Source organism: Myotis lucifugus, unplaced genomic scaffold (genome assembly GCF_000147115.1).
Source record: "Myotis lucifugus unplaced genomic scaffold, Myoluc2.0 scaffold_107, whole genome shotgun sequence".
NCBI classification, from domain to species: Eukaryota; Metazoa; Chordata; class Mammalia; order Chiroptera; family Vespertilionidae; genus Myotis; species Myotis lucifugus.
The window spans coordinates 101,465-126,158 of NW_005871155.1; positions in this window are offsets into that span (position 1 = coordinate 101,465).

A 24,694-nucleotide genomic window follows, 5' to 3' on the forward strand; every position below is an offset into this window, starting at 1 on the left:
GCAGATGACATGATACTGTACATAGAGAACCCTAAAGACTCTATCAAAAAACTATTAGACTTAATAAATGAATTCAGCAATGTAGCAGGATACAAAATTAATGCCAAGAAATCTATGGCATTTCTTTACACCAATAGTGAACTTACAGAAAGTGAGACTAAAAAAGCAATTCCATTTACCATCACACCAAATAAATTAAGATACCTAGGAATAAACTTAACTAAGGACTTATATGCAAAAAACTACAGGACACTGAAAAAAGAGGTAGAGGAATACATAAACAGATGGAAGAACATACCGTGTTCATGGATTGATAGAATCAACATCATCAAAATGTCCATACTACCCAAAGCTACCTATAGATTCAATGCAATCCCCATTAAATTACCAATGGCATATTTCACAGATCTAGAACGAACGTTCCAAAAATTCATCTGGAATAAAAAAAGAGCCTGAATAGCTGCAGCGATCCTGAGAAAGAAGAACAAAGTAGGTGGGATCTCAATACCAGATATCAAGCTGTATTACAAAGCCACTGTTTTTAAAACAGCTTGGTACTGGCACAAGAACAGACATATAGATCAATGGAATAGCATAGAGACCCCAGAAATTGACCCAAACCAGTATGCCCAATTAATATTCGACAAAGGAGGCAAGAACATACAATGGAGTCAAAACAGTCTCTTCAATAAATGGTGTTGGGAAAATTGGACAGATACATGCAAAAAGATGAAACTAGACCACCAACTCACACCATACACAAAATAAACTCAAAATGGATAAAAGACTTAAACGTAAGACGGGAAACCATGAAAATACTAGAGGAATCCACAGGCAGCGAAATCGCAAACATATGCTGAAGGAATTTCTTCTCTGATACTGCTCCTAGGGCAATGGAAACTAAAGAGAAAATAAACAAATGGGACTACATCAAAATAAAAAACTTTTGCACAGCAAAGGAAACAATCAACAAAACAACAAGAAGGCCCACTGCATGCGAGAACATATTTGCCAATGATATCACCTATAAGGGTTTAATCTCCAACATTTACAGGGAACTCATGCAACTTAACAATAGGAAGATAAACAATCCAATCAAAAAATGGGCAATGAACCTAGATAGACACTTTTCAAAAGAGGACATACAGAAGGCCAAAAGACATATGAAGACATGCTCAAAGTCACTAATTATATGAGAGATGCAAATCAAAACGACAATGCGGTATCATCTTACACCCGCCAGAATGGCTGTCATCAACAAATCAACAAACAACAAGTGTTGGAGAGGATGTGGAGAAAAAAGAACCCTTCTGCACTGCTGGTGGGAATGCAGACTGGTGCAGCCACTGTGGAGAACAGTATGGAGTTTCCTCAAAAAACTAAAAATGGAACTCCCATTCGACCCAGTGATCCCACTTCTAGGAATATATCCCAAGAAACCAGAAACACCTATCAGAAAGGATATATGCACCCCTATGTTCATAGCAGCACAATTCACCATAGCTAAGATTTGGAAACAGCCCAAGTGCTCATCAGCAGATGAGTGGATTAAAAAACTGTGGTACATCTACACAATGGGATACTACGCTGCGGTAAAAAAATAAGGAACTCTTGCCTTTTGCAACAGCATGGATGGAACTGAAGAGCATTATGCTGAGTGAAGTAAGCCAGTCAGAGAAAGATAAATACCACATGATTTCACTCATTTGTGGAATATAGAGAACAACATAGACTGATGAACAGGGACAGATCCAAAGACAGAGAAACAGCAATCAGACTATCAATCCCCAGAGGTAAAGTAGGGGAGGGTGGGGGTAAGGGGAAGAGATCAACTAAAGGACTTGTATGCATGCATATAAGCCAAACCAATGGACACGGACAACAGGGGGATGAGAGCATGAGTCGGGGGTGGGGGGAGTTGGGGGTTAATGGGGGAATAAGGACACATTTGTAATACCTTAACCAATAAAGAAATTAAAGATTAAAAAAATAGATAATTTCAGCTTTCAAGACATATGGTCTCTGTTAAAGCTACTCTACTCTGCCATTGTAGTTTGAACATAAAGGAATGAGAATATTCTAATACAATTTTATTTAGAAACATAGAAAGACAGTTGAATTTGGACCATGCCTTAGAAGATTTACTGAAGGTAATCCCTTAATATTAGCTAATATTATATCATAGTTAAGGCTCTATTGTCTTAGGTAGCCTTTGGTGTCACCCCTTTTTGAAAGTTGTGCACCTGACATAAGTAAATCCTGACATGAAAAAGTTTTGCAATATTAAGTTCTCAGGTTTTGGAGCCAGTGAAAGGTGATTTAGGATGACCTTGTACAAGTCACTAATCTCTTTAAGCATTAGTTTTCTCATCTGTAAAATGGGGATAACATCTCTTTCATGAGATGGTGGTGAAAATTATGAGTTTTTATTGTTGAGTGCTTATTTTACTTATTTCACTTTGTCTCCCTAGATTTTGGCTCTTTGTCATAAATGCTGAGTATGAAATTTTTTACTGAGAGTTTTTATAGTGTGTTTTATTTGGCTGCCACATTTGTTGTAAATCTTTTTGATAAGAGACATCACCACTAATTTCTACCTCCCCAAACCTCTTCATTCTACCTTGATCTTCTAGGTCAAATAAAAATTTTTGGTTTTACTGCCAAAGTTTCTCACAGCTAGTGATAATGTCTTTCAAATAGTTGAATCAGCTTCACTGCTTTGGTTCATTAATATGAAGAACAATTAAAATAAAAATCCTTGTTGGGGATTTTCCCTTGTTGGGGATCTATTTTGTTGAGATGTGGCAACTTGAGATGGAACCATGGAACACCAGATCCTTTTTGTAAAAGCAATACTGGCTTTTGTTGGTGTGTGAATTACAACTGCCTTCTTTGCTCTTAGGTCTGTCTGGACTAAAACACCAGACAAATGAGCCTTCTCATGCCTTCTAGAATGTCAGGGGATTCAGTGATTCAAACTCTGCCTAGTGCCTAGATGATTGAAGTTGATTTACACCCAGCTGAACAAAACTTGCCACATCTGTGTCTAACTTAATCCTACAAAGTGAGGGAGGCTGCAGGGAGAATCAGTCCTAACAAATGAAGAAAACCCAATCTCCCTTTCATTCTCATTAAGGATACCTACCCCATTCAGCACTGGGAGTCACTGTAACTCAGAGAGCAAATGTGTAGCCTCCCTGAACTTGCTGGGCCATGATGAGTTACTAGTGGAAGGCACAGCCACTTTAAACTAGGATACAATTCATAGGATGCTTCTGTTTGAAATACTATTTTTTCCCCCATGTTACAGATGAGCAACTGAAGAACAGAGAGGTTATGGATCTTACCGAGTTAAGGATCCTTAGGTTACTTTGTGCTCAAGAGCGGCCCTTTGAGACCATCCACTATATCAGGATGGGTCATTGCTTCCTCTTGACTCCCACAGTACTTACAGATTGCACTGCAATCATCTGTGTTTTTTTGTTTGTTTGGGGTTTTGTTGTGTGTGTGTGTGTGTGTGTGTGTGTGTGTGTGTGTGTGTGTGTGTTTTGTCCCACAGTTTAGCACAATGTCTGGTGCTTAATAGGGAAGGGTTCCATAAAGTTTTGATGAATACATGCAAGTGTGGATGAAAAGGGGCTCACATATGAAACTGATCAGCTCAGGGGAGGACTGCATGGTGGTCTTTCAAACTCAGAGACCTAAAGTTCACAGAAGGATGGTCTGAAATTAAAACTTTCTAAAAGTGAGTCATGGCAGATACTTATGAGCTAGGCTGGTATCTTTCCTGACAAAGACCAATCTTTACCTTAACTGAGCCTATTGCCTTTTCGCATCTATGATGACATACCTTTGGAATGTCAGGCTAGTTTCCTTTTTTCCAGACTCCTCACTGCACCAGAGCAGAGGTCACAAAACCCCTCATTGTTATTGTGTTGTTAACTGCTAACTATCCTATCCCCATAAATGTAAAATAAGTATGTGTCTATTCCTTTCATTTTTTTATCCAACCCCAGAAATTCCCCTTCTCCCTTTGCGTTCTCCCACTTCCCTAATCTACCACCAATGGATTTCATGTAACCTCCCTTACATCTCTTCCTTTGATTGTAATGTATAAAATAAGGAACAAAACTGCCATTCTCTGGAGTATTTTCTCAATTCATTGAGATTTTGCTTTTCTGCAATTGTAGTCAGTTTGGCTCAAATAAACCCATAAAAATTCTCTACATGTTTAAACGTTACTTACGTTGACACAAGAAAAAATATCATCAGTGTTATTAAATAAAAGTGCTCATGCGAGAAAAACATTGGCTAACAACAATTTCTAAAATAAAGAGGAATACTTATCTCAAACTCACTTAGATGTGTACAGCTCTTTTTGTATGCCAATCATACCACAATAAATAAAATAAAGGGGAGTCATTGTTGTGATAGAGTCATTGGTAAATATTGCATTTTATTTCAATTGTATCCAGCAGTCCCCAGTCTCACCCATAACATAACTCGATTATAAAAAATAGAATAAGTGAACTCAGTAAGATGTCAAAAAAACAATAATAGGGGCCAATAATGTTTTTGTATTGTTCATTCTTCCTTCATTCACTCCTTTTCCCAAGTCACTTCCCCTTCTAAGGAAATGAGCAAAGATGCTCACCATACTTTGCTTCTGTTGTTGCTTATCTAGATGGGTGGTAATTTCATTGGGCAAAGGTCATGTCTACAGTCTACAAACCTTTCAAAAATATTTACATTATAGGTGGGGGCCATTCTTGTTCACAAACTTGACCCACCCAAGAAAAGAACGAAGAGTCTGGAGAAACTGACCAGCCTCCACTTGTGCTCCAGTTAAACTTTCCACCCTTACCAGACCACAGACACTTCCTGGCAATTGGACAGCTCTGTGATGACCTTAAGCCCGTGTTGCCTTGGAGACTGTTGTAATGTATTGGAATCAGCTTTGGGGCTGCGTGTCTGCTGCTACTGACCTCACCAAAGGGAAGGACAAGGTCAGGAGGCTTCCAAAGAACCAATTTTGTGTGGCATATTGACTTGGGCAAATATGTTTATACATTAAGCCTCGCTCTCTTTCTCTCTCTCTCTCTCTTTGGTGTTTCCATTTTCCAAATAAATGATCTCATCTTCTAAATTATAGCACAGTCACTACTGTTTTCAGAGAAAGCTTGTATTATGCCTGATGTGAAGGATTAAAAACTCTGGGTGTTGGATAGACCTAAGTTTCCATAACTGCCAGTTAGGCATTAAAGAGGTGATCAAATGTCAACAAGAGAACCTAGATTGCCTTCCTTTTATGCCAAGCCAAAACTTGTGTCCCCCTTTCCTTCTATACCATTAAAAGAAGACTGGCTCACCCAGCCAGTGTTGCTCAATGCTTGGCTGTTGACATATGAACCAGGAGGTCATGGTTTGATTCCCGGTCAGGGCACTGCCCAGGTTTTGGGTTATATCTCCAGTAGGAGACATGTGGGGGGCAGCTGATTGATGATTCTCTCTCATCATTGATGTTTATATCTCTCTCTCCCTCTTCTTTCCTCTATGAAATCAATATATATATATTTTAAAGAAGACTGGTTCTTGGCACAGAGGTACTGCTCTTAGATCTAAAATTCTTCTTCCATTGCTCCTGCCTCAAAGGAAACCTTGGAAATCTCAGCCTAGCTGGCCATAATGTGGACCTTTATATTCTTATTATTTATTCTTAAAGAATAAAGAACTTCCCATTTAACAAGTAGTAAAGAACACTCAAGTTCCTTAAATATCATTTTACTATAAGGGAAACACTTGTCAGCTTCCCAGTCATTTCAGATACGATTCCTGAAAAGGACATTCTTTCATTCTTCTCTCCATACAGGCATAAACATTCTGCATTTTAAACTTGAATCATACAATGTTATCTGCTTCTGGTGTCTTATGTAACTTTTCAGGAATGCTGCAAGACTTTCCGGGCTCCGTGAGGTTGGGAATGGGGAAAGGCGTGAAGGGAGCTGGAGGTTTGGGGGGGGGGGAGCAGGGGGAGAAGAAAAAATCAAGCGTTTCCATACATCACAGTGGCTGTTTGTGACAAGAAGTTATTGCAATTAAGATACAAGCCGGATGTGTGGGCTAAACAATCTCAGCTGATATCACATGCATTTATTGATAATGAAAACTTGGAGGAAGGGGAAAAACTTGTTGTGTTTAGTGGTTTCCTAGGCAAGAGGACAAGCCATATGGATTAATCAAAAACTTACTCTACCTTATCTAGGAAAAGAGAAAACTGTTTCTTTTACTGCACAACGAATGTTTCTGTCAAGTTTTAAGTGTCAATCTTTTAGGTTAGGGCTTTATGTTATACACTCCACTGCATAGGCAGATCTTGCTTTAAACAATCATATTAGACTTGCTAAATGACCTGCTTTAAACAATCATTTTAGACTTGCTAAATGACCCAGATATAAGAATAAAGGATACACATTCAGAGAAGATCACATTTATAAGTCCTTGATTATGTGGGCTATTTTAACCCAATTTTCATATTGAAGTAAAATGGATTTCATTTGAAATCATGGTATTGTCAGGCAAGATATTATCAGAAAATAGGTTTAAAAATGTTCTGGAATGTCCTTTGGAAATACAATGGTAAGTTAATGGCAATAATTGATGAAAACAAGAAACCTCGAGAGACTAGTTTAAAAGTAAAATACAAAATAGATTACCTTAGGTACACTCTAAGCAGAGAGCAAAAAATCTGGAAGTATTAATACCATGCACAGGGAAATGCAATGTCAGAGTAGAGAAAGGGCATAAAGTTTTTCTGAAGGTTAAATTTCAAAATAGAACAGACTGTCAAACTACAGCAGGAAAGCCGGGGAGGGTTGGGGGGGCGGGTAAGAGATCAACCGAAGGACTTGTATGCATGCATATAAGCATAACCAATGGACACAAGACACTGGGGGGTAGGGGAGGCTGGGGGAAAGTCAAGGGGGAAAAAAGGAGACATATGTAATACTCTTTGTAATACTTTAAGCAATAAAACAAAATTAAAAAGAAAGAAAAAAACAAAATCATTTTTTAAAATATTTTTTTATTGTTGATAGTATTGCAGATATCTCCCATTTACCACCCCTTTTTTTCCTCCCTCCTCTCAGCCCCTACCCACCCATCCCCAGGTGTTCACTACCCTATTGCCTGTGTCTATGGGCTATGCATATTAGTATATAAGTTCTTTGTTTCTCTCTTCTCGTCCCCCCAAACACACATCAAGTTTTGTCAGTCTGTTCCATGCCTCCCTGCTTTGGGTCTTATTTTGTTGGTCATTTCATTTTGTTCATTAGATTCCACAAATAAGTGAGATCATGTGATATTTGTCTTTTTCAGTTTGTCTTATTTCACTTAACATCAAAATCTTTTACTCAATGACTAAATGCATATGAAACAAGCATTCATCATTAGACACTCACCACATTGTCTTTCCTTCCCAAAGAAGGAGCTATGGAAATTACATTTCACATTTTCTTGGACAAGCACATCAGCATGTTCATAAATCACCCTCTATAACATAAATAAGAAGTCATGTTACTTATCACCAGTAAAATAAAAATTGGATGAAGATGTTTTCTTGAAGGGTACTTATTTACAAGAAAAACATTGGCCAATTGGATTATTGAGTCAATAAGTATTTGGACAAATGATTATATAAATGAATAATATCTCAGTAGGATTTTCATCAAACTCAAAATAGTCCCAATCTAGTCTGCATCATTTCACCTAATCTCTAGAAATCACTTTGGTAAGTTGTTGAGTTGGAACAAACCTGAAATTATAGTAAGAATTTGACTTGCTTCTGGAGACCTTTCAACAATATCCAAGGGCCAAGAAGTTCAGACAAGTGGTCCCAGCTTTAAAGATTTAGATAATTTTGTGTCAATTCTAGTTGAAAAGCAGCCCATGCTGAATTTACCTGAGCCATAGGAAAGTGTAATGCCTTCATAGAAGGTGGAATGCATACCTATCGGAAACAAATATTTAAGCTCCTTTGGCCTCTGGAGAGCTCCTTCTAGGAAGGCCCTGAGTAGAGAGGGCCTGTTAGTATCACCTGCTCTTTGGGAAGGATGGGAATGGCCCATTCTCTAGCTTTGCTGTTCCTCTTTCTATCAACAAGTTCTAATCCTATAACCATACATAGTATTCTGTCTGGACCCAGTTGACAAATATGTTTGTGCAATAGATCATATGAAGAACTTAACTTTTGTCGGTATAGAGAGATTCATGTGTGTCAAAAGACTCAGTAACTGGGTCACTGAGACTTAATGCAGTTGCATTCTGATGAGGTCCTCTGTTTCCTTGGCAACAGCAACTGTGCAGATGCAAACGCTGAATGCCCTTTAATATTATAGAGAAGAACACATAATTGACAATAGAAGGGATTTTATCTGGGTATGTTTACAAAATCTTCCTAGAGTTTCCCTCTTTACTGGGGGAGAAAGAGGAGATTTATAATATTTTCCAGACCTAGGACAAATAATTGCAGTTTAGAGGCTCTTATCTCAAGTATTTCTTTCTATTATTTCTAGAATATCTTTAAAGGGTTCAGTTTCCAAAAACAAAATAACTATTAAATGGTTCAACTCATTAGTGTGACCCATGCCACTAGTCATTTATGTGTGTGTATACATATATATTTATAGGTAGATTATACTTTTGGGGAAATTGAAGAAAGGGAAGATTTTGCAGCTGTCCAAAATTGTCCTTCCACGCACTTCATAAAATTTCCAGAAGAGAAAATAAATGTCAATAAAGCACAACTCCTCAATTCTTCCCTCTCAACCCACTCCTCAATACTACTCAGAATTATATGCTTTACTTGCCTTCTTTAACCCCTAGTTTGAAGAAATCTATCATCTTGCCTTTCACTTATTCTATGCAGCATTCATTATACCTGTAGCTACTTTTCTATAGCATCACAGGATATCAAAATTAGAAGAAACCTTAGATACTATCCACTCCAATATTCTCACTTAACTAAAGTATGACTTCTCTCTACCACCCATCATTCTAGGTAGATGTAAAATTGCAACATGATCCTACCAATGACAGAGAACCTCTGTTTAGCAACTTTAATTTTAAGAGAAATCTTTCTGGCAACTAAGTCTGGTTCTTTGGCATGGAACAGAATGTCAGTTCTTTCTTTTAGAGCTGAATTTTAATTTAAAGACAGCTGTTGTAGGCCTTCTCCTCCCCTGATATTACATGTTCCCTTGACAGAAGTTTCTGATAAAATCTAGACAAGGACAATTCTGGAGGGAGTTGGCATGATTATATACTTGCCTCCATTTTTATAAATGAGAGTGAGCGTTACTGGAGTAATAGAATGTGGTTTGGCAGCTCAGTCTCTTTCAGGAATGGAGCTGAATAACTGCAGAGAACTGTTGACTCCTGGAGTGCAATTCAACACCAGATGGTGATAGCATATATCAGTAATGGCATCCATTAAGACTAAATGTAACATAACCACCCATAACATGAATTTATCTCTCTATTCCCCACAGGGGGAATTCAGCCCCAGGTAACCCTGTGAGGAGTGTTGTGAAGGACTTCCAAAGATACACATGCTCTGGACAGACATCTATGATGCCTATACCTCTTGTACTGGAGTTGGTAGAAGTGTATGTTTTTCTTCCACTGGACTGTAGGCATCTGTAGAACAGAAAACCTGTATTAATATCTTGGTCAAACCTCCCAGCAATTTCCCAACCTCCCTCACCCATAGACACCATCACTATCTTAGAACATTTTTCTTTCAAAGACCAGGAAAAAGCAATAGTGGATTCCACTCTAGGGTAATGAGAAAATGTACCCACCCAGACCTGTGGGCCCAAGATGACGCTAAGAGATTCCAGCCTTTCTGAAAAGAGAGAGCCTAAGAACGCCCTTGAATATTTAAAGAGATACTTGCACAAATAAATGCATCATAAACAGGCATCTGATTAGGTAACAAAGTATTTTCACAATTTTAATATACCACAATGAATTTTGCTTTTTACCAAAAAATTAAACTATTGCATAGACAGTGGCCTTCTAATGATTATATGTAATTTAACATGCCCAGAAAGAGGAGATAATTAGCCAATATTTTGTTTTCTTTCCATATGAAATAGGTCAGGAGAAAAAAATAGATTTATATTTTTAAAACATGAAATCCTTTACTGTAAATAGTTTATATCACCATTAAATCAGTATTACATGAAATGTTGAAGGGTATTCTTAAAGATAAAGGAGAAGAAGAAGAAGAAGAAGAAGAAGAAGAAGAAGAAGAAGAAGAATATAAATAATAAAATGGCAATAAATACATATCTATCAACAATTGAATCTAAAAATCAAAATAAATGAACAAGGACTCTAATAAACAAAATAAACTGATGAATAAAATCAGGGGGATGAAAACATGGAACAGAATGACAAATCTCAGAGGAAAGGTGGGGCAGGAAGAGATTTACCAAAGATCTTATGTGCATACTAGAGGCCTGGTGCACGGGTTCATGTACCAGTGGGGTCCCTTTGCCTGGCCTGCAGGGATCAGGCCAAAACCGGCTCTCTGACATCCCCTAAGGAGTCTCAGATTGTGAGAGGGTGCAGGCCAGACCTAGAGACCCAACCGGTGCACTACTGGGGCAGGGGAGGGACCGCAGGAAGGCTCCAGTGTGTGTCCGGCCCATCTTTCCCTGTCCCAGTTGGCCGGACCCCAGCAGCAAGCTGACCTACTGGTCAGAGCATCTGCCCTCTGGTGGTCAGTGCGTGTCATAGTGACTAGTCGAATGGTCAAATGGTCAGAGGGACACTTAGCATAATAGGCTTTTATATATATATAGATATGCATTACCTATGGACACAGACAATGGGTTGGTGAAGGCCTGGGTTGGGGCAGGAACTGAGTGGAGGGGGACAATGGGCAGGGGGGAAAGGGACATCTGCAATACTCTCAACAATAAAGTGTTTTTTTTTTAATCTGGATTTTTGATGTGTCGGTACAATTATGAACTGAAAAGCCAAAAGTATAAGAATGAACACACTCCTTAAAGTAAGCCCAAAAACAAAAAAACTTAGACAGATAGCCAAGATTGGAATCATACTGATTCTACTCTATTTTTGGGTAGTTGGGGCCTAAAGCTAAACCCAAACAATTGTAATCTCAGAAAGTCTCACCCTGAAAGACAGGTTGAATTTCCCTCTGGAAGGTTACCTGTCTAAAAAGGCATGTGAGGATTGGTGGGTCACTTTAATACTGGATCTCATTGGTTTGGTCACCTCACCTCTTTAGGCATTAGTGTCTGTGTGGAAATTCTTATGACAAAATGGAAAGTCTATTGTACAATAAAGCTTCTGGAAATAAACTTTGAATATGCAGGCTCTCCAGCATCCTATGGGGAAGATTAACCAACATTGCATTTGAATCTTTACCTGAGCAGAGAAGCCCCAGTGGAGCACATATGTGAAAGCAGATACTCACAGAGCACCACACATTTATATTCATGTTTGAAACAGATAACAGCACACAAGGCAAAACAGGGTGTGCTGGAAGAGTCTACTTTTTGGTTTTGAAGATACAAATTTGTTTCTGATTACATATTTATTTTTACTTATATTTAACTAGAGGCCTGGTGCACAAAAACTTGTGCACTCCGGGGGGTTCCTCAGCCTGGCCTGTGCCCTCTCAGTCTCACCGGGTCACAGATCAGAGGCCCTGATCCCACAGGCAGTGTCTGGCACTGCCTGCCCCGCCTCCCCCATCCCAATCTGGGGCCCGGACCTGTGGGTGGCGTCTGGCGCTGCCTGCCCAGCCTCCCCGGGTCACAGATCAGAGGCCCAGATCCCCTGGGCAACGTCTCTGAGCTGCCTGCCCCACCTGCAGTATGCAAATTTAACAGCCATCTTTGTTGGGTTAATTTGCATACTCTTCTGATTGGCTGATGGGCATAGCAAAGGTATGGTCAATTAGCATCTTTGTCTTTTATTAGTGTAGATGTTATTTCATCTCTAGTTATAATATATGAAAAATAAGATATTTTTTTCATTTAAGCATTTGCTATGCAGAATTGCTTTTAACCAAAGACAGAAGTAAAGGGGGGGGAAGCATTTATTTTAAGAAATCTTTATGATGATCCTGGACTGAGAGTTACTGGAGGATATTTTTGTTGGTTTTAAGAATAAGCATAACCACCTATCTTAACTTGGTTTGTAAGTGTAGCAGGCCCACTTGTCCAAACCATGATTCTGAGAAAAAACCTAGAAGAAAACCTAGGCAATTATTCTTACTTTGAGGAATTGTGGTTGTTTATTTAGTAGCTAATGTTTGTTTTATAATCTTCCCATACCACCCTTCCATAATAAATGTACACATATTCCTGGGAATAGAACTTCCTCTCTTCCCCCCTCCTTCCACTTTGTTTTTTTTCCCCCTACATTTCTTAAATGTGACTTTGCAGGGTAATATATATAAATAAGATACTGCTCAATCTAGAAGAGCCTGAGTTTCATAGAGAGGGATCAACGTATAACCAGAAAAGTATAGAACCATGTGTTGAGATGTGGGACCAAAATGCTTTTGGACCACAGAGAGGCACTGAAAGTTCTAGGGTTTCATGGAGCAAGTGTGTGAGTGTGTGTGTGTGTGTGTGTGTGTGTGTGTGAGAGAGAGAGAGAGAGAGAGAGAGAGAGAGAGAGAGAGGGAAAGAGAGAGAGGGAGAGAAGAGAGAGAGAGAGGTTTGAGTTGAACCTTGACTTGTGTGTAAGAGTATGTTTAAAATAGTGGGAGTGTAGAAGGGCAGCTAGAGAGAGAAGGGAGTCCTCCTGATTACATATCCCTGCAGATAAAGTTGAAAAGTAGCTGAGTAGAAAGAGGTGGTAATGTGGAGTGCGGGAAAGGGTCAGGGCATTCTCACAAGGCCTTTCCAAAGGAGGAGAGGCCGAAGCAGCTGGAGGCTACTGAGACTGGGCAGGTTACTCTCTGGTACCATCCGTACCTTGAGGTATGTATTTGTCCTCATGTGAGAGTCACATTCTCCAGCTTTGCTAAGGAAAGTCTTGCTTTCTATGATGACAAAGCCTTAGTCCCCTACATAGCTCAGAATTAGAAGTAAGGCAACCACTTGCTGGAAATCAAAACTAAAAAGGAACATATTCCTGATTCTTCAGTTTGAGACCAGATCATTATTTAGATGCCTGGACCAGTAGCAGCAGCAGCAGCAGCAGCAGCAGGACTTGTTAAGAAAGGCAAGTTTCCAGACCCCACCTCAGATCTTCTGAACCATAGCAGACTGTGGAGGTGGGGGCCAGCAATCTATTTTTTAACAACTCCTCCAGGGAGTTCTGATGCCTGCTACAGTTTTAGAACCACTGTCTTAAACAGCTATAGTTTCAATGAGAGGAAGACTGAAATATGAATCAAGGTTTTGTTTCTATCATTAATTAACCAGATTATAACTTTAAAAATCCACAAAAACACACACAATTCTAAGAATGAGACAATTTGGCTATTTGAGTGCAACTGGCACTGAGTAATATAGTTACTCTAATCTAATCTATTTCTCTTGAGATAAAGCAAGTCTTCTGAGCCTATGCAAGAGTATAAAAAGCATAATGAAGGTTACTGAACTGTAAAATTTACAGTGTTTTCTTTACCCATGTTGACAGTTCAGTTGTAAATGTTCATAGCACCTCATAGACCATATGAGAAAACACATCAGCCCACGTGAAAGGCATAACAGTAATCATGGCTTGAGGAGTGCTGGCAGGGGTTGGGGGCTCACCGCAGAGAAAGGGGGCTAAGGGCCAAGCTGTATTGATAAATATTTACAAGCATATCACTGAGAATGAGAGAGGTTCTATTATATTCGAAAGGCAACAGGTCATTTTTGAATAGTGGCATCTGGAACTGGAAACAAATTTGTTGCTGAAATACAAATTGGAGGAAATTGCTTTTGTGGGAAAACATTTCCTCTCCTCAGCTGGTTTCTCTTTTGTGTTCTGCCTGTTCTGATCATGGAATTTCAGAGGCAACTGGGATCTCCTGATAGGGGACTGGCTTCTGTTCCAAGCTCCCCTCGGTGGCCTGAGGCAAAGTGCCTTGTTCCTATGTCTGCTTTTTCTCACTGAAGAGATGCACTTTACATCCTAACTCTGTCAAACGCTATTAGATATTCAGATGATTGTTTCTAAATACAGAGCATTAAAAAATGAGCATTCACTATAAGCATCCCAATCTACCCCTTCCCACTTTACTGTGAGTTCATAATGCTGAAGATTTTAAATTGAGCTTGGTGTTGTTAGGAATTTTTAAACACGGAAAGGAATTTGTGTCTCTGAAAAATATGAACAGGAAACAAAGACAGCTGTCCTTTTCTCCACATAATCATAGCTACCAAACATTTGTTGCATGCACAGTAGACTTTTTTTAAGTGCCAGTTGAGTCTACCTCCTTGGAAGTTACCTTTCAGAGGCCATTCAAGCACAATAGTACAGCCACCTTGGAAAAAGAACTAGCATTTTCTTACGAAATTAAATATACACCAGCTCTGACCCAGCAAGTACACTTCTAACATTTTCCCCAAGAAAGCTGGAAAACTGTGTCCACAAAATAGCCTGTACAAAAATGTTTGTGGCATCTTTATTCATAATAGCCCCAAATTGAAAACAGCCCAGGTGTCTATCAGTAGGATAATGAATAAACAAATGGTAGTATATTCATATAATGAATGAATTCCTATAATTCATATATTGTTGAGCAAAAAGGAAGGACAAACTATTAATACACCCAGCATTGGAGATTACATCTCAAAAACATGCTGAGTTAAAGGAGCCTACAGGAGAGTGTATGTAATAAGTAAGTCCTTTATGTGAAGTTCTGACACAGGCAAACAAATCTATATTGGAAACATATCCTAACAGTGGTTACCTCTGGGAGGCTGGCATGTCTCTTTCCTAGGAATGGCATGTGGACACTGCCTGGAGTGACGGTAATAGTCTTAGTTCAGGCTGCTGTAACAAAAATACCACAGAGAAGATGGCTTAAAAACAAACTTTTCTCTTTTAAGTACAAGATCAAGCACTGGCAGACCAGGTGTCCAGTGAGGGCCAGAGTCCTGGATTATGGAGAGCCATCTTCTGGTTGTGTCCTGTCATGCCTGAGAGATATTATTTCTCTTGTGGGAACTATTCACATTGCTGAGGGCTCTGCCCTAATACAAAAGTCCCACTTCCAAATTCTATCACAGTGAGAATTAGGTTTCAAACTATGAATTTTGGGAAAACACAAGCTTCCAGTCCATAGCATATGTTATTTGGGCTTTGGATCACAAAGGTCTATGAATCTGTTGAGGTGGTGAATGTGAACTAAGTTGTCCATTCTGTGTATGTAAATTTACCTCAGAAAGAAATAAAAGCATAAGAAAATGTTGAGGAAAAAAATTTATGTGTGAATGAATCACCTGGGAGGCTTGCAGAGAGCATATGTTCCTCGATCTTGTCTGCAGGTATTCTGAGGGTGGAGCTCAGGAACCAGGATTTTCCGTGCACCTCAGGAAAATCAGGAGCAGCTGCTCTGAGATGTATGCTGAGAACCAATTTCCGTACAGCATGGTTTGGGTGGGTATCGGTTAATATTGTGAAATTACCGCCAGTTCCTCCATTTTATCACCCAACCCAAAAAGGTTAATGACTGCCCTAACCGGTTTGGCTCACTGGAGAGAGTGTCGGCCTGCGGACTGAAGCGTCCCAGGTTCAATTCCGGTCAAGGGCACGTACCTTGGTTGTGGGCACATCCCCAATAGGGGGTGTGCAGGAGGCAGCTGATCGATGTTTCTCTCTCATCGATGTTTCTAACTCTCTATCCCTCTTCCTTCCTCTCTGTAAAAAAAAAAAAAAAAAAAAAGGTTAATGACTACTAAAGGGTTAATGACTAGAAGGGTTAATGACTGAGTAAACTTCAAAATATTCTAAGGATTACAAAAATAGTCCATTAAAAAATTGTACTGTGTACTTTCAAGCAATAGATATTTAACTTCCCCCAAAATACTGTATAGTGCTGTGCTAATAAGCTTTGGTGACTTTTTTTTTTTTTGGATGAGACCAACTCTACCCATTTTGCAGGCCTGATGTTTTGTTTTCTTTTTAAACTTTTTTATTTAATTTAAAATTTGTTCTTTTCATATATCGCCCAAACCCTGGGCTATTGCTTCTTCAGGGCTTACTATAACTTGGTGATGTAAGTTTCATCATGTCCATTTTACAGGTGAAGACATTGAAACTCAGAAAATTTAGGTGACCCTTTCTTAGGTCACAGAGTAAGGACAAGCTTTGTGGGCTTGTAACTGGTGTAGCTGCACAGGTTTCCACCACCTCCCTCTCTACCGCCTGCCACCCTGAGGATCCCTATACTTAGAATTGATGCTCTATGGTCTCCTCCTGACATTTTAATTGTTTTATTATTGAATTTTTATAGTGAAGTTCAAGGGCACAATGGAGCACCAGGGGTGGGGGCCTTCATTTAGAAGTGGTTCTGCCTTCCATCACCTATCAGATACCATTGGCCTCTTCCTCTTCTCCGAACCCTGTAATCACCTTTGCCCTATGACCAGGGCAGTGACCACCTGCATGGGGAGACCCCTGTTGCACTGTTTTGGTCAACCTCCTGGGTAGCCCGGACACACACAAAGGGAGAGTTTGGGGTCCTTGGAAGGCTCAGACAAAAAGGCTGCTGCCTTGATCTGACAATGCCATGTCACATTTGGTAGATGTTTTGGCTTGGTTTTGTTTTGACTGTTTTTCTAGAAAACTGTGTTTATTTGGGAACAACAAAAAACTGCAATTCAGGACATGTGGTTTAAAGGCAAACCATGCATAAGGCAAGAGAAACATAAGAGAAGACTCCTCTTTTATGGATTTAGAAGAGGCTGTTGTAAACAGAGTCCTTTGGAGGAGACAGAAATTTCCAAGTATAGAGACTTTTCATTTTCTGAGTTATGGCAGTCTCCCATTGGCTGAGCTATTACTGAGTGATCTTTTTCTTCTTCCTGCTGAGTTAGTGAAGTAACATCACTTCCTGTAGGACCTGCAAGGTACATCTCTACCTCTTGGGTCACTAGTGTGTATTGAGTGGCACATGCATAAAAGTTCTCCCTTCGAGTCTCCTAATTCCATTTTAAATGAATTTTCTTTTTATAATGTTCACAGATAGGTGATGGCAAGAGCTACTTGCCTGCCCCCAATCCAGGTACCAATCCCATCCCAACACAGAGGTCCCAACCCCTTGGAGATTGTCTGTCATCCGAGGATTGGGAAGGTGGATTTATGAGAAAGGGAGATTGAGTTCCCACCACATTAATGGATTACATTTTATTTTTTTCCTGGCCCCTGAAAGTTGTGTAATCACCACTACTCAGAACTAATAAATGAAAGACTAGGCTTTGAATCCAAGTCTTCCTTACTTCAAAGCTCCTGCTTTTAACAACAGCTACATTTAAGGCATTGTATCAGGTTCTAGAAAGTATACAGATAAGAATTAATTGCAATTCCTTACATCATAGAGGTTATGATAATGAACAAATTACCATCCCCACCCTTCACATAAAATACAGGCTAAAGAGGTAAAAAAATAAAGTATAAAGCAAATTGTCATACACAGTGTGACAAATGCAATGATGAAAATAAGCAGAAGGTACCATGGATAAATAGGTGTGAGGCTTCTAACCTAATTTTGAAGGTCAGGGAAAGCTTCCTAAAGTTGGCATCTTAGCTCATCTAACTGATAAAATGGACAAAACTAATGAAGAGTGTAAAGAATAACAGGTAACAAGGACGGGTTGAGATAGAGTGTGTTTGAGGAACACAAGTGTGTCTCCAGCTTGGAAATGAGAGCTGGGCTTTGGGGAAAGGGTGATAAGGAGTGAGGCTGGACAAGTGGCGGCACCAGATGGCGCAGGGTCTTGTGAAGCAGAGGTGGAAGTTGGACAATCACCAAGACATTTTAGGGGGGGAATGATACGTTAAGATATACATCTGGAGGAAATCATTCTGTTGACCAGGATAGTGAACTGAATTCAACTTCTCTGCCAGTCTCCAAGCCCATTAAACAGCAAAAAAAGATGAAAGAAGGAGAATAAATGAATAACATTAGAAAATAAGAAATTAGTATCATTGACGGACCTGAGATTTTGAGGGATTTTTAGAGAATAGAAAGCATAAAAGAAAATGTGTCCAGCTTCTCCTGTGTCTACACTTCAGGGAGAAAAAGCTCTCTACAGTAGTTGGAGCAACTTTGGGGAACTCCAAAGGACCCAGAGAGGAAGCATCATGGAGCTCACTTACAGATTGTGATTGAAGCAGCTGGATTCCCCCTCCCCCCATTTCTTCCTTCCTCATTTAGGCTATGTGTGAGCAGTCATGGTGTGTACCCAGCATGGAACCAGTGAGGGTGGGCACTGTAGCCAGGAAGATGAAGAAGCATTCCAGGAAGATGCAGCCTCTCAGAAAGATGGGAACCTCTTCCTGGCTTATTTCACTTAGTATAATGCTATCCAGATGTGTCCACATGGTCACAAATGGCAAGATTTTCTTCTTTTTTATAGCTAAATTATACCTGTAGATATCACATTGTTTTTGTCCTTTCAACTGTCAAAGGATAGGTTGTTTTCATATATTGGCTATTATATAAATAATGCTGCAATTAACATGGGGATGCAGATATCTTTTCATATCCTAATTTCAATTCTTTTGGATACATACCCAGGAGTGATTCAATTTTTAATATTTTGATGAATCACCATACTGTTTTCCATAATGACTGTAGTTATTAATAGGGACTGTAGTTATTAATAGGGTATTGATTTGTTGAATGTTGTTGAGAGTAGGTCTTCAGATACACACACACACACACACACACACACACACACGTTACCTTGGATGTGTTAATTATCTTGATTTTTTAAATCATTCTATATATTAAATCATCACATTGTACACTATAAGTATATACAATTTTATTTGTCAATTATTTCTCATTAAAATTAAAACAGAAAAGGACAGGATCCTTTAACAACTAGTGGTGCACACCGGGTGATGATAACCCAAAAAGAGCCAAGCCAGGGCTCTCAGATACAAAGCATAAAATGCAAGAAGTTAGGAAAAGAACACAAAGTTCTAAGATTAAAAAGTAGATAGACTAAAACTTAAAACATTAAAAATTTTCCCAAGTAGCAGAAATGACTAAGTAAGAAATTATTGGAAGAAAAATATTTTACTTGCAATTGCAAAAATAAAAACAGAAGACCTAATAATAAATCTAAGAAGTGTATAAGAAACTATATAAAACAAAACCATAAAAATATAATGAAGGATATTTTTAAAGACCTTAATAATTATCCATATTCTTGGATGAGAAGATTCAATGATGCAAAATTGATGTTTTTTTTCCTCAAATTATCCCATGAAATTAATATAACCCCAATTAAAATATCAATAAGATGTTTCATGATACTTGATAAGCTCTCAATTTCATATGACAAATAAGATTTGTAAAAATAACCAAGATAATTTTAATACAAAAATGTGAACTTGTTTTACTAGCTATAAGAACATGTCATGAAGTTATAATAATTAAAACATTGTGACAGTAAAATAAAACATAAACTCATTAATAAAAGGAAATGGAGAGGCCAGAATCAGATATGCACATATGGGGTTGTAGTTTATTATGAAGTGGCCTTTCACATCATTGAAAAAATGACCAACTGTGCAAGAAAATGTCTTAAACCATTGCCTATCAATTTGCAAAAATTAAAGATAGGACTCTCCTACTTCACAGCATCAACAACATGAATTCTCAATGGATTATCAAAAAACAATATAAAATAACTTTTAAATCTACGGTTAGGACAGTGTAAGCAAGAAAAAAATCCAGAAGCTCTGTATATCAGAGTGATTGTTCAATTAAACAATCAAAGGATAGAATTCATACAAATCAATTACAGAATCTATTAAAATGAACAAAGATATATATTTGTAAAAACACAGAAATGTAGGTCTCAGGCAAAAACATAAAATATGTTTAATATCTCTGGCATTACTAATTAAAACAATAGGTAAATGTCATATTTTAACATCATAATTGAAAATATTTAAAAGATAAAATCAGATGTAGAGATTGACAATAGTACTAATGGGTAAAAAATTTTAGTACTATGTCTAACAGGAGCGGTGAAAATGGGCATCCGTCTCATTTCTGTTCTTAGGTGAAATGGTTTTAGTTTTTGCCCATTGAATATGATGTTGGCTGTAGGTTTGTCATATAAGGCTTTTATTATGTTGAGGTATGATCCCTCTATTCCCATTTTGCTGAGGGTTTTTATCAAGAAGAGGTGTTGGATTTTGTCAAATGCCTTTTCTGCATCAATTGATATGACTATGTGATTTTTATCTCTCAATTTGTTTATATGATGTATCACATTTATTGATTTGCGGATATTGTACCATCCTTGCATCCCTGGGATAAATCCTACTTGGTCATGATGTACTGCTGGATCCAATTTTGCTAGAATTTTGTTGAGGATTTTGGCATCTATGTTCATGAGGGATATTGGCCTGTAATTCTCTTTCATTGTGTTGTCTTTATCTGGTTTTGATATTAGGGTAATACTGGCTTCATAGAATGAGGTTGGAAGTATTCCTTCCTCTTAAATTTTTTGAAATAGTCTGAGGAGGGTAGGTTTTAGTTCTTCTTTGAATGTTTGCTAAAACTCCCCTGTGAAGCCGTCTGGCCCCAGGCTTTTGTTTGCTGGAAGCTTTTTGATGACTTCTTCAATTTCCTCCATAGTTATCGGCTTATTGAGATTTTAAGATTCTTCCTGATTGAGTTTTGGAAGGATGCAGAGAAAAAGGAACGCTTTTGCACTGCTGGTGGGAATGCAGACTGGAGCAACCACTGTGGAGAACAATATGGAATTTCCTCAAAAAACTAAAAATAGAACTGCCATTTGACCCAGTGATCCCGCTTCTAGGAATATATCCCAAGAAACCAGAAACACCAATCAGAAAGGATATATGCACCCCTATGTTTATAGCAGCACAATTTACCATAGCTAAGATTTGGAAACAGCCTAAGTGCCCATCAGCAGATGAGTGGATTAGAAAACAGTGGTACATCTACACAATGGAATACTACACTGCAGTAAAAAAGAAGAAGGAATTCCTACCATTTGCAACAGCATGGATGGAACTGGAGAGCATGATGCTAAGCGAAATAAGCCTGTTAGAGAAATATAACTATCACATGATCTCTCTCATTTGTGTAATATAATGAAAACATAAAATGATGAACAAAAACAGATCCAGAGACAGAGAAGCATCAATCAGACCATCCAAACTCAGAGGAAAGGTAGGGGAGGGTGGGGGTAAGGGGGAGAGATCAACCAAAAAACTTGTATGCATGCATATAAGCCTAACCAATGGACACAGACATCAGGGGGTGAGAGCATGAGTAGGGGGTTGGGGGCAAATAGTGGGGTAAGGACACATATGTAATACCTTAATCAATAAAGAAAAAAATTAGAATATGATTTGGTGCAGCATTTATAAAATACAAAAGAATCCATATTCTTTTCACCAGCATTGCATTCAGGGAGTCTATTCTATAGAAACAGGTCTGTCACACAAATAGAGCACTTTTTTTAAGAGTGAGGAATTGCAATAGGCTTGAATGTTAATAAATAAATCACAATATATCCATTCTATAAAGTGTTTTACAGCAGTTGAACAGAACAAGGTAGATGTTATCAGTGCAAAATTGCTATATTTATAGAGCCTTGATTCCACTAAGAATGCACTAAGCCAGTGATGGCGAACCTTTTGAGCTCGGTGTGTCAGCATTTTGAAAAACCCTAACTTAACTCTGGTGCTGTGTCACATATAGAAATTTTTTGATATTTGCAACCATAGTAAAACAAAGACTTATATTTTTGATATTTATTTTATATATTTAAATGCCATTTAACAAAGAAAAATCAACCAAAAAAATGAGTTCGCGTGTCACCTCTGACACTCGTGTCATAGGTTCGCCATCACTGTGTTATATACCTACATGGAAAATTCTCCAAAATAAATCATTAAGGGAAAAATAAAGCTGCTAAATAATACATATAGTATAATAATGTTTTTTTCAAAAACTAACAAAGAAAAAGGTGTATGTAAGTGTGTGTGTGTGTGTGTGTGTGTGTGTGTGTGTTAAGAAGCACAGAAAGAAATTGAAAAGATACATAATAAATCACATATAGTAGCTCTGGGGAAGGAAATGGAATTTAGAATAGAGAGTGTTAGGGAAGCGATCCGAGATGGGGGAAGAAAGAAAATGTTTGGATAATTTAATGTCTGACTTTTTTACATTGAAAATATATTTATGTATAATGTTTAATTGTATAATACCTACTTATAAAATTGAAAGGTTTTACAAAGAATTCTGGCTGAGGCATTAGCATGGCTTTGCTAATTAAAACAATTAAAAAATACATTTGTATTGATTTTTAGAGAGAGAGAAAGGGAAAAACAGAAAGAGAGAAGCATCAATGTGAGAAAGAAACTTCGAGATTGGCTGCTCCTACACTGAGCCCACAAACCTGTCATGTGCCCTAACTGGGAATCAAACTGGCAACATCCATATAAATTTTAAAACCTTGAACATTTAGACCTCTATCACTACCACAAAGCAAGAATTTTAAAAGTGTGTTTTGCAATGTGTTCTGAAACCAACAAAAGTTTTTTGTTATATTTAAGGAAAATTTGATTTCAAAGTAGAAGCTTGTCATCTTGTCTTAGACAACATAGTTATGTAATTTCATGAATTTTAAAACAAAAAATTATGGGATACCTGACAAGGAGATTTTCCTTTCAAAACATCACAGAATTTTACTACACTTAAACAGCAATTTTTAAAACACATCTACCATGTAATCCTTTATCAATTAAGATGGTGCATTCAGAGAAGGCTAATCTGTTTACAGATAAAAGGTCACATAAAAGATCAGATTAAAAAAATAGCTCGGCAAGAAAAAGAATGGATACTTTTGAATGAAAATTCCCCTGAGTTGGATAAGGCTCTAAAAAACTCAGTTTGAAAGATGTGGGCAATGAAGGCAATGAGTTTAGGACAATCATCTCACACATTTAGCAAAGTTAAAATAGACTTTAATTATTTAATTATTAATTATTTAATGGTGACCAAGATTTTTATATGTAAACTAGAGGCCAGATGCACGAAATTCGTGCAAGAGTAGGCCTTTCTTCCCACCGGCTGCCGGCACCAGCTTCCTTCTGGCACCCAGAACCTGAGCTTCCCTCGCAGCCCTGGCTTCATCTGGAAGGTCATCCAGAAGGACATCTGGAAGGATATCTGGTCTAATTAGCATATTATGCTTTTATTATTATAGATATTCAAATTAAATTAGGTCACATAACATAGTCAAAGGTTAAAGAATTACCAAATACATATTCTAATGCTCTTGTTGCTTTAGCTTTCAAACATCTTTTAGGAGCTCTTATGTGTGCATGACATTTATTGCGGCTGACCTCATTCCTACTGATTATGTACAACTGACTACTTGTGAAGCCAAAACATTTCTTTCTTTCTCCCTTTCTTTCTTCCTTCCTTCCTTCCTTCCTTCCTTCCTTCCTTCCTTCCTTCCTTCCTTCCTTCCTTCCTTCCTTTCTGGTTTATGACAGATATTTCATTTTATTTTTATTTATTTTTAATTTATCTTTATTATTGAGGGTATTACAGATGTCCCCCATTGGCCCTCTACACCCAGTTCCTGCCCCCACCCCAGGCCTCTACCACACTATTTATTGTCTGTGTCCATGGATTATGCATATAAGTTCTTTGTTTATTCTCAGCCTGTGTCCCCCTCCACCCTTTCCCCTGAGATTGTCAGCCTGTGCCATACTTCCATGGCTCTGGGACTATTTTGTTAGTTGGTTTATTTTGTTCATTAGAATCCACATATAAGTGCTATCATGTGATACTTGTATTTCTCTGATTGGCTTATTTTTCTTAGCATAATACTCTCCAGGTGCCTCCATACTGTCTCAAATGGTAAGAGATACTTCCTTTTTATAGTTGCATAGGATTCCAGGGTGTAAATGTACCATATCCTTTTAATCCACACAGCTACTGATGGGAACTTGGGCTGTTTCCAGATCTCAGCTATTGTAAATTGCATTGCTATGAACATAGGGATGCATACATTCTTTCTGATTGGTGTTTCAGGTTTTTAGGATATATTCCCAGAAGTGGGATCAGTGGGCCAAACAACAGTTTTATTTTTAATTTTTTGAGGAAATTCAATACTTTTTCCCATAGTGGCTGCATCAGTGTGCATTTCCACTAGCAGTGCACTAGGGTTCCCTTTTCTCCACATCCTCGCCAGCACTTGAAGAAAACATAGGCAGCAAAATCTTAGATATCTCACAGCAGAATTTTCTCAGATACATCTCCCAGTGGAAGAGAAACAAAGGGAAAAAATAAACAAATGGGACTACATCAAACTGAAAAGCTTCTGCATAGCAAAAGAAACAAACCATCCTCAAAATGCAAAGGGAATCCACTGTATGGGAGAGTATATTTGCCAATGACATATCAGATAAGGGGTTAATTTCCAAA